Here is an 11,975-nt window from a genome sequence, read left to right as displayed (position 1 = left end):
AATCTTCAGTGCTTGTTCTCTGAATTGGCTGGAAATTCCCTTGGTCAATTTTCTGCATTGGATTTAGTTTTCCAGAACCCAAGACTTTTTCTTTCCCCCCTTTCTTGACTGAGTAGAGCTCTTTGTTTCTTTGTTTCCTTCCTTCTTTCTTCTCTCCCTCTTTCCTTTCCTCCTTTTCTTCCTTCCTTCTCCTTTCTTTCTCTTGCCATCATATGTCTGAAAGTGTCTTCATTGTAGTTTCATACTTTTTGGTCACATGGCTGGGTAAAATATTTCGATATTCTGGGTAAAATATTCTGGATTTTCTCTCAAAGCAGAGGCTGAGACGAAAACATACATTTAGGTGGTTGCGACCATTCCAGGGAACAAGAGTGAGGGACAGGGAGAGTGGAACAAGGATCCAAGGAAAGACAGTATCAAGATACACTGTTGGGTTGGCCAATGCTATAAGGGACTGGTGCTCTGTCTCACCGGAACCTTATGTTTATAGGGAGGACAAAAGGGAGAAGAACGGATGCATCCATCATCTCCCATCTTTCACTGGTCACAGGTGTCCTTGTAGAATTTATTCCTCTTTATTTGCGAGTTGTGCATATTTGAGCATCACGCTTCCCATAGCCATTTCATGCCGTGACATCAGAGGAGCCTGAGGATAGGAAGCGAGGGGTGTGTGGTGTGAAGTTGGGGTGAGTGGCTATCCTGGTGCCCTGCGGAAGCTGCCTGTTTGGAAGTGGTTGCCACAGTAGCAGCTGGAATGAGAGTTGGGACTGAATGGTCAGCAATGACGCACAAGAGGTGCTGGATACAGTGTACTCTCATACCATCCAGATCTATTCAAGTCCTTCATTAAGCCCAATTCATCACGTGATCCTCTTTAAGATGGTGGCTGTCCAGTTCTAAAAAGACATAAAACAAAAAAAATTTTTTTTACTACTCTAATAACCTATAGGTTCCACTGCTGCAGCTCTGAGGACCATGTTTAATGTTTATCATCTTTCACTTACATCATCCTTTCGAGATTTCCCTCCCCATTAGCTGAAATTCCACTTGGTTTAGGTTGATTGCTGTTGAAGTGACCTAGACCATCATTCTTGAGGGGTCTGATCCCTGAGTTGCTTTGCCTTTCTCGGTTCTGTTACTGATCACTCAACACGTCCTTATCAACTCACCATGCTTGCTGGGCATGACATCCTTGGGGGATGCCCCCAGGGAATCCCTTGAGTTCCATATATACTTCTCCCTCCCTCTCTCTAGAAGCTCTCTAGAGAGCTTCTCGGTAATTAGGATTCATTACTACTTCACATGGAGTTACTGTTTTGTTTACTAGTGTCTTTGAAACAAGGACTCCAAAGTGACCTGCGGGTAGTCAGAATTTCAAGGTCAGTAAGCAAATGGTAAAATTCTTTGTAAAATTTTAATGTTAATAAATATACTTCACAAGAGATCTTTGTTGCTTTCTGTTCCTTTTTCATAGCTTCCTGTACTCCTTTCATGATTGCTGTATCTTCTTTTCTCCCTCTGACGATAGATTTTTGGGGACTATATATATATATATACACATATATATAAATGAAATGAAATGAAAACAAATATATATGTAGTATTTAGCTTTGTTTTCGTTTCCTTCAGATTCTATTTTAATCTGCTTGTGTACTTTGGTGTCCCTCTTTCATGTTTAATTAGTAGTTAGTTCATAGTTTGGAGATCCTTAGAATCCCAAGCATATTAAAAAGTGATTTTAAAAAGCCGAATGAAATACCCTGAATCGGGGTATCAAGCCATGATGACCCCTCTCAAATGTTAGTATCTTGACTTCTTCTCTCTGAGGCTATTCTGTGTCTCAAGAGAAAAGTCCTCTAATCTTTGGTCTTGAGTACCACTGGCTAGTTGTAGGGGACAATGAGGATACCAGGAGATAGAGGGTTGGTGATACTTATTTATTTTTAGACTTTCACTTAATTTCCCACTTTAGTCCAACATTTTGTTCGTGTTCTCCACCCCATGTCATGCCCCTAAATTTGGAATTACTCTATATTGGTCCTTCCAGAGAATAAACTTTCTATTTTCTGTTTGGAGAAACAGTTACTTGTCCACAGTAAGTTTGGGAAGGTACTTGCTCTGTGCACTGAATTTCAATCAACCTAGCTATCATCAGCCCCACACCTAGTAGCTGCCTTCTTTTCACCTGCTGCTGAGCCCACTCAGAGCATCAAAGGGTGATCAATCAGGTCATTTTCTCCAGTATTCTCCTTTGAGGATCCTGAGTTTATATCATCTTGCTATTTTCATTATTACTGTATCCGTTTCTAGTCTTCCCGAAAGCTGTTCAACTCTCCTGTCTAGACATGTTTCCTCTAAATTCTCCTTGTCCTTTTTTTTTTCTTATTTTTGATTGTGATGACATACCTTACCTACAACTTGCCATTTTAACCATTTTATTTATTTTTTTTTTTTTGGTAAAGATTTATTTATTTGACAGAGAGATCACAACTAGGCAGAGAGGCAGGCAAAGAGAAAGGAGGAAGCAGGCTCCCTGCTGAGCAGAGAGCCTGATGTGGGGCTCGATCTCAGGACCCTGGCTTCATGACCTGAGCAGAAGGCAGAGGCTTTAACCCACTGAGCCACCCAGGCGCCCCCATTTTAACCATTTTAATTGTACACCTCAGCATCATTGATGGTATCACAATGTTGTGCAACCATCCCCATCAGCTGTTTCCAAAAATGTTCATCATCCCAAAAAAACTCTGTACCCATAAAGCAAGAATTGCTCATGAGTTTGCCCATCTTCACAGGTTTGTCCCTATGGGTTTGTCTGTTTATTTTGCATTGGGAATCATACAATATTTGTCATTCTGTGGCTGGTTTATTTCACTTAGTATAATGTTTTCAGGGTTCATCCCTGTTGCAGTGTGCAATAGAACTTTGTTCTTTTCTATGATTGAATGATATTTTGTTGTGGGTAGGCCATGTTTTTGTTCATCCATTCATCCACGTGGCTTCTACTTTTTGACTATTTTGAATAATGCTGCAATGAGTATTGGCATACATCTCCTGACTGGGTCCCTGTTTATAATTCTTTTGTTATTACCTAGGAGTGGAATTGCTTTTGACTGCCACTGACACAGTCTCTTTTTATAGGTCTATTGAAACTCTCTATTTCTCTTAAGTCAGTTTAGATAATCTGTATGTTTCTAGGAATCTGTCCATTTCATCTCAGGTACCCGATTTGTTGATGTATAATTGTTGATAGCATCGTCTGTCAAACTTCTTATTTCTGTATGATCAGTAGTAATGTCCCTTCCTTCATTTTTGGTTTTGGGTATTTGCGTCTTCTTGCTCTCTTTTTCTTTGTCAGGCTAGCTAAACATTTGCCAGCTTTGTTAATCTTTTGAAAGAATTGACTTTGGGTTTCACCAATTCTCTCTGTTGTTTTCTCATTCTTGATTTTACTCATCTCCCTTCTATTGATTATTTCCTTCCTTCTGCTAGCATTGGGTTTTTTTTTTTTTTTTTTGCTCCTCTCTCTCTCTAGTTCCTGAAGCTGTAATGTTGACTTATTGATTTTTAAATGTAGTATTGATAGCTATTGTCCTCTGTGTACTCACTACCTTCATTGTAACCCATGAGTTTTGATATGTTATGTTTTTTGTTTTCATTCATTTCTAATTATTTACCAATTTTCCTTGGAATTTCCTTTAGTTTTATTTTAGAGGGATTGGAAAGAGAAATGGTCCAGGTCAATTAGTCAGGTTTAATTAGACCCCACTATTAGAATAGTGCTTTATTCCATAAATAACGAAGGCACTTCAAATTTTTAAGATCTACCATGTGGAAAGGACGGCATTAGTTTCTTCCACAATTATCTTAACAAAATCTTTGTGAGACCCTTTGAAATAAGTATCATGACTATCATTTTACAGATGAAGAAACCAAAAGTCAAGTTTCTTAGGAAAATTGCCCAAGATTACACATTAATAAATGGCAAAGCCAAAATTCAAACCCTGGTGTGTCTCATTCTAAAGCAATGCTCTTGGCACTTCACATTTCTTTGACCATTTTTGCTTTCCACTTTTTATCTTACGGGAGCCGCAAACATCCTTTAAGTTGGGTAAGTCCATTTTTTTTTAAAACTATTGCTTCTTGACAAACCAGGAACCTGAGACCAAAGGAGTTAAATAACATTTGTAAATACATAACATCATTTCACAGTAAAGCCAGAGCTATGACTCAAGCTCTCTTAAGTCCAATCTCGTGCTCTATCCCTGACAATACTTGAATCCTAGGTTCGAGGAAAACCAACATGGTGATGTTACCCAATTTTTAAAAATTGGCATAAAAATTCAAAGACAGGCTCTCTTAACCCAAATAAACAGCCAAAGGTAAATATGTATGGAGTGCAATGCTAGCAGAAATTATGTTTTCTTTTTTAAAATGAGCACGTGTTTAGGGAGAGGGTGTTTGCAGCAGGAGCACCAGAGTCCTGTGGGTCACTAACACATGAACAACGAAGACCATCCTTTAAACAAACCGGCTGACCCCTTACTCTCCCACCCCACCCCTACCCAAATCAGTGATTTCAGATCTAATAGAGCATCTTGAAGCTTTGGTGGTAGATCTCTACACTGGTTATGGCAGCACGCTCTTCTTCCTTAAATGGACACTGACCTTGGGGGAGTCCCAGTCAGCAGGCAGGACCAACCTCCATCCCTGCCCTTCTCCCAGGGTGTGCTGTCGCTCCTAATGGGGAAATGATCAGCTCCTGCCCTCCTTGTCTTTCCTGATTAGAATCTCAGGTGTCTTCCACACAGGGACCACACTCAGTGTGTTTCGGAGCCAGTCCCAGCCAGGGTAAAAGTTGACCAGCAGTCTCAGACCTACCAGGGGGACAGGGGCCTGGATTTACTCCTGCTGCTTGCTGCTGCTGGTCCTTCTGGGACTGCCTGACACGGGCCTGGCTGTGTGGGTTTATGCAGAAATAAGTGAGAGTTCTGCCTTTCTCCCTCTACCCTTCAGTACACCGTGGGACTGGAGCTCTAAAGTCTGCTTCCCCAGTCTTAGACTGCTGCTCGCCGCAGGGGCTGAAACCTCCTCTCGTTTGCAGATAGATCCCAGAGGGGTCCCTCTATGATGGTAGGGACTGCCTTTTGTACTTGTTCTGCAACCTGCCCCACCTGCTGGTTTGAACCCCTTCATGGAGCTCATGCCTGAACCATCCTGGAACTCACCAATTCCTTTGTGCTGCTGATTTATTGGATAATCCAGGCAGTACTGGTCTTAAACCCCGGCGACTGACTTCTGCCTCGGCTCACACACTTTAGAGAGTCCCAGGGCTATCCTCCAGCCAGGGCATCCCCTCAGGGGCAAGAAACCACTGGGTCGAGGGGATGTGCCCACCTAGAACCCATATCTTTTCCTTCTAGACCTTGCTGAAAATACTTGAGATGCAAGAACATTTTCCCCCCTACTAGTTATGAACCTGTTTCCAGGGCCTTCATCTGTTTCTCCCCTACATGCTGCACAGCTCTGGGCTTGAGGCTTAGCCAGAGGAAGCTCTTCATGGGGGCGTGAGAAGAGTTTGGACGTGTGTGTGTGCGCGAGGCTTGTTGCATACCAGAATACAACTTGGGATGGGAAGAAGGGAGCTGGGGTTGGGGGAGGGCTGGGAGGCGAGGGCCTCCACTGTGCCACATTGAGCATGGAACATAGGGAAAGTCAAGAATTCTACATTCCCGTGTGGTTCTTCCTGTGGCCGTGAAAGTCCATTTGTCAAGGAAGAAATGTGTGAGAGAACCATTTTATTGTTGTTTATTTTTTCTGCGTGGCATGGGGCCTCCATTTGTTCTCTTACCCTGGACCGCAGAGAGGTCCAAGGAGGGTCTGGGATCAGCCCTTTTCCCATTCGGTCCCAGCTTCCTCACTGTCCCTTCTTCTATGGCAGATAGCTCATCCCCAGGACAAGCATCCGTGTGACGCAGAACAGCCCTACAGCGTTAGGAGAGGCAGAGAGAAGCGAAATCCATCTAGAGAAATTTGAATGTGCTAATAGAAATCACAGGGGTTTTACAAACCAGGAAACCTATATCCTAGCTCAGCCAGCAAAGTAATTTGATTTCTTCAAGTCCTAATTTCCTTGCTTGATACAGAGGGGAGACATCCTTTACTCTAAGGTTGATGAGGATTGAATAAAATGTGCCATTCCAGCATCTTGCACAATGCCTGGTCCGTAGTCAACACTCAGTAATCAAGCCTGGCTCTCCTGCTATTTCTGAAAGGTTTCATTCTCCTCGAACAAGATGAACCAATATTCACTCACGGGCTTTTCCAGCACGTTGCATGGAAAAGCCATTTGCTGCTGGACCCTGACATCTGTCGTAAGAACAATCCTTTCCTTCGGCCTCCAATCTATTCTTGGACACCTGCTGTCACTCCTCTTCTTGTCTCCCAACCTGTCCATTCAGCAGCTCTGGGAGGTTGCTTTCCCGGCAGCATGGGTGGCTTCCATTTCACTTCACCCTTGTTTGCAGTGGTCACCCAGGATTTTGTCTTTCTTGCTTTGCCATGAGATTTTCCCAAAAGCATTTCCGGAATGTATACTTGAATGCATCCAGATTGACCTTCCCCCTCTTGGGCTCTGGTTGTTATGGCAGTTCTGGGTGTGGGTACCCCCCCCCCCCATTGAATTAGGGCCATGAATGAGGCTGGTGTGTCCCATCTTCTCAGGAAGTGGAAGGCAGAGGATGACATAATCACTTAATTCCAGAAAACTAAGAGGCAACGATGAAGTCCTTTGCTGTGCCCAGAAGAGAAAGCAAGGAGCTTCATGCCTAGCAGACGTCCATGCAAGCTATGCTGTAACTCCTCCAAGCCTTCATTATAAGTTGGTGTGTTACAGGTTTCTTGGCAAAGTTGAATTTTTTAAAATTCTAACTTGGGTTCGTTCAACTGAAAGAGAATAAATTTTAGCCTATAAATAGACTTCTATAACCAAACTGTCAGAGAGAACCTGGCTGCATGTATGTGGAGGATATATAAAGAGGTGAACACTTGGCAGGGAGAGACTCCAGGGTGACTGGAATTATTAGAACCTTCTAGCTAGGAAATTCTCTCATGGGCTAGGGCCTCACAAATGGTGCTCCATCGACATGGCTGCCCAAGGAAAGAAGGAAACATGGACCCACTCTTGCCTTTGTCTTTTCCATGCCCTCTGCAATCATGAAATCCCAGTCTTCTACCTCCTTGATATTCCTCAACTCCTTTAATTCCCATCATCCCCACTGTCTCTGTCTTTTGATAGGGCTTCCCATAGTCTCCTAAGTCACCTGTTGCCTCCAAGCCAGAGAGAATCTTTCCTGGTTCCCAGGGGCAAGGAGAGTATGTGCCTGATGGTCTCCAGGGACTCAAACAGAAGGACAGATCCAAGGGCTGGAGATGAGACAGAGGGCTGTTTCAGGGATAGGTCAGAGCACAGCAGTGAATGACTGTGCATCCCAAGCACTCCTAAGAGCATGGAGGGAAAGAGAGAGAGGTGGGCTCTGAGAATGAACAGAAGAACTAATGGGCTCCAAAATGGCTGGACTTTCTGGAAGCCCTAGAATCTCCCTTGAGAACCCATGCCTTTTAGTTTAGGTAATTGCTGACCTGAGAAACAGATTTGGAGACAAAGGCTTGAATGCAGGTGGTTTATCTGAGTGATGTTGGCATGGATTAGGAGTGAGGGACTCCTGCAGAAGGATGGAAAACAAGCTCAAGTTTGAGTGACAGAGTTGGCTGTCACCACAGAAGATGGTGCTAGACACCCAGATCTAAGGACAGAATGTGGTGCTAGACACCCAGATCTAAGGACAGAAACAGCTTGTACCTGTGCAAACGAATCCTTTATGCAACTCCTAGATCTCCCAGCCTGAGTCTGTCACCTGTTTCCTGCCTGGGTGCCTGTTATTACAGACGGGGTTGGCGTCTGGGGAATCTAGGGAATTCTGGTCATCAGGTTTGGGAGCTTCAAGTCTAGAGGAGGGAGCAGTATCATCTGTCCTGGCAAAGGAACTTCATGAAGAGGGTTCCTGCAGGTGTCCCACACTGTGGCCTCAGGCCAGTGTCAACCAGGAAGCAAGGCATACACACTGGTCATGAGAGCAAAGAGCTGCCATTGTGTCCCCTTGAAGCTAGGGGATGCAGGCTCACACAAAAGTGCTCACCAAAGTAGGCATGAGAGTCACAGATGGGGCTGAGAGAACCTGTGGCAGCATCCAAGGAGGGTCCATTATTTCCAAGAGGTCCTGATGGCCTCAGGTTCAACGTGACCAGTCGCAGCTCCAAGTCCCATCTGGGTGTGGTGTGGGGAGTGAGTGTTGGCTGCCTTCCAGTTACTGCTCCTCCCTCCTCTGCCCTGCTCTCTCTATGCCCCAGAGACTGACCCGTTTGGACTGTAGTCACAGGCTTCCTCAGCCTCTGGCTTCTGGTTGAGCTCAGCCCCCTGGAGAGGGGGGCAGGGGGCTCTAGACTTGAATCTCTTAGCTCCCTTCCTGCCAGGTGCCACGGCCTGCCCACATCTCTACACAAAATGCCACGGCCCAATCAATCAGCCCTCTCTCTCTTTTGAGGCTCTGGCAGCCTCCTGTCCTGGCAGCCCCTGGGGGATGCGGGGTGGGGTATGTAAGAGTTTATATTCTTGTCCAGGCTCTTTTCATTATACTTCCCTCCAATTTCCTCGTTGGAATGTGTCGTCTAGATCTACAGCCCCCGTGGACGGGATGAGCTGGGCCTTACACTCAGGAGCAGCCCCAGGGGGGAGTGTCTGGTGCTCCGGGAGGGTCCCAGGAGGCAGCCAGGAACTCAGAGGGGGGGCCAGCCAGCCTGGCCAGTGGAGAGGGGCGAGGAAGCTGTCATCTGATGGCTCATGGACACTTGACACTCAGTCCCCTCCAGAAATTCACAGCCGGGCTGTGGAGCGGTAGACAGTGTCCAGACCCCGACTTTCTAGAGGGGTAGGGAACTCCTAATGCAGCCCCGGGGCCTTCTAGACCCCCAGGGCTCTGGGCGAGCTGCTGGGTGGGGCTGAAGGGAGCAGGTACAGAGAGCTGTCAGAGGGCGCAAACCAACCAAGGGGTGGAAGGAAGAAGACGGCTGTGGACTGAGCGTCCACGGGGCTCAGGGGCCTCACCTGGGTCCTCATTTGCTCTGCGTAGCTGCCCTAGAGGCTGCTCTGGTCATCCCCGTTCTAGGGTGAGGGACTGCGAGGCCTAACCGGGTTTAATAAATTCCCCTAAATCACCCGGACAGGATGCACAGCGATGCTCATTCCGCTCTAGATCCCGATGCCCTCCTCCGTGAGGTTGGGAGGTGGGGGAGCCCCAGCGCGCTGCGCGTGTAACCCTGGGTAACCCTGTTGAATGTTGTTCTCCCTCCGCCCCCAATCCCCCATCCCGCCATCTCCCTAATGTTGATCCGAAGGGTAATTTTCTTGTCAGCTGTATAATTAATGGGCCGCACACTACAGTGGCCCTCTGTTATTCTGCTTCTCGGAGATATATTTCAAAATGAAGAGCTGTTTAACCAATCACTTGGCAGACGCATTACCCTTAGGTGTTTCTGTCAGTCAGCGTTTTCACACATTGAGCCTGAAGTAGGCAGAATCAATTTGGGTATCTGCTCTGGGAACGGGAAAGCAGGCACAAATTAGAAATTCTTGGAATATCAGAACCTGTCGCCTATTAGCACTGAGCGGAGCGCGGATTGCCCTTGCAAGCTCCTTGGCCCTGCGCTCCAACGCGCTGGCGTTGTCTGCCACTTTCAATAAAGCGGGAAGAGGTCTTTTGTAGTGGCTCTAAGATAATGTCTGTACAGCGTGTCTGTTCTTTCTGGGCAATCACAGCGTTGACTTTGCAGCTCCCTGCACACAGGCTTCAGGCGGTCGTGTTAGGAGATCTCAAAACTTGGGCTGGCCGGGAAGTGGGAGAATGAAGAAGGTATGGGTTTGTTCAAAAACAAAATCGGGATACATTCAAGGGGTGCTCTGGAGATGTGTTTATGGGAAGAGAGTTTTACGAGATGCTCCCTGATGTCAGGGGATTGAGAAAGGATTTGGAAGACAGGGTGATTTCTGAGAACCAACCATCCCAACGACCCTGGCCCCTTCCGCTGCCCACCAGTTTTCAGAGAGGCAGAGAGACTCCTGGAAACATTGCTGGGGCCCAGTCCTTGACCCGCGCTGGAGGTGACTTATCTGTTGCTGGTGCGCTGTGGGCTAGGTGTCTCTCTGCCTGAGAGGGTTCTCCAGTTACAAGACTATGCTCCGCTGTTGAGTTCAGGAACACACTGGAAGAGTCAGGAGTTCCTAGGAGAAACTCTCGGCCTGGGGGTGAAGGAGGCTGGTGAATAAACAGTCCAACTTTGCTCAGTGGGAAAGTTATGAGGTGAATCCACATGGTTTTCCAAAGGGCTCCCACGGGATGGAGGCTGATTGCCTATGGTGGAAAGACATTGATTGACAGCGCCATTTTACATGTGAAAACAGAGACTCTGAGAAGATCACTGGTCCTTCTTCTATACTCCATTCACACAGTAGATGTGTCTCACCTCACCTCTCTTGGCCCACTTTTACCTCAGTCATTGCTGCTAAAATCTGGCTTCACTCACAGGTGGTCTGACAACTCCTTGTCTCCACTGAACTATGACTCACTCTTTCTGTTTCAGATTTTCTCAGAGGCCATGGAGTGGAACACCTGTGGGAAACTTCCAAGGATTGAACGTGTTCAGATTCCAAATGGGTGGGAATTATTGCCCTCTGGGCCAACCCGTGTTGATGGGAGATAGAAGTCCACTGATGGGTCTGTGCTTTCCTCCTCTGTCCAATTGGTGGACATGCTATGTGATCCAGAGGCTCTCAGAGGGACCAAGGTTCAGGTGCCCTCTGAAGTGAGATGCTCCTAAGGCCATATCCCCCAGCAGGTCTCATGCTGCTAGAGATACCCACAAATTTCAATTAGAGAGTCAGAATGCTAACCCCTTGGACTCCAAAGCATTCTGAAGCGTGGCCATGCCTTCTGTGATAGAGAGCTGCTTGCTATCTGAAAGTCATCTCTTGGCATGTTGTGCCTTAGGAGAGACTGAACACCCATGGGCCATCATGGGGCTATGGCATGACCAAGTTGCCCACCATTAGCTGGGGATCCTCAAATATACTTGAGTTATAAGACTGAGACTGAACACCCATGGGCTGTTGTGGGACTGTGATGACAAAGTTGCCCACCGTTAGCTGGGGATCCTCAAATATACTTGAGTCATAAGGTTGAGTAGGCAGAACAACAGTTTATTGTATGATGGAAATGGGACATTTAGAACCGGGTCTGAACAATTCCCAAGGGCACAAATAAGAAACACGAACAGATGGTCTAGACTTGGATATTAAGAACCTCTCTAGGGCTAATGCTTCTCCCTAAAGTTACACTTACGGATTCATGGTGTTCCACTGGATCAGCTGATAGAGGAGAAATTCAGCTGTGGTTCAGGGATAGGTTAATATATTTAATGTGCTAATGTTAGATGTAACTATATAGTCATTTATATAATATATAGTTATATATAATTATATAATTACAACATACTATAACATACTATATAATTATATACTATGCATATCATATATTATACACATTATGTGTGGTGTATTTCATAGATCAATAAATTATAATCAATATAGCTACATAATTATACATGTTCATGTATAATTATATATTGGGTTAACATGTGCCTATGTTCCCATAACATCTTAATATATAAATGATCACACCAAATCCATTCATGCTCATGGAAATGGACCATCACACACTGGAGTATCCCTGAACAACAAAACATAAAGCAGATACTTCCAAGCGGCAGAGCTGTGACTAGCACACGTTGTCACTGTCCTTGTTCACCTGGCAGAGGTGAATGGCTTGTCTGTGTTGGTCAGAGGCATGAAAGGGGACAAGACTGAA

Source organism: Meles meles, chromosome 21 (genome assembly GCF_922984935.1).
Source record: "Meles meles chromosome 21, mMelMel3.1 paternal haplotype, whole genome shotgun sequence".
In the NCBI taxonomy this organism is placed as follows: domain Eukaryota; kingdom Metazoa; phylum Chordata; class Mammalia; order Carnivora; family Mustelidae; genus Meles; species Meles meles.
Note: the sequence above shows the minus strand (reverse complement) of the source record.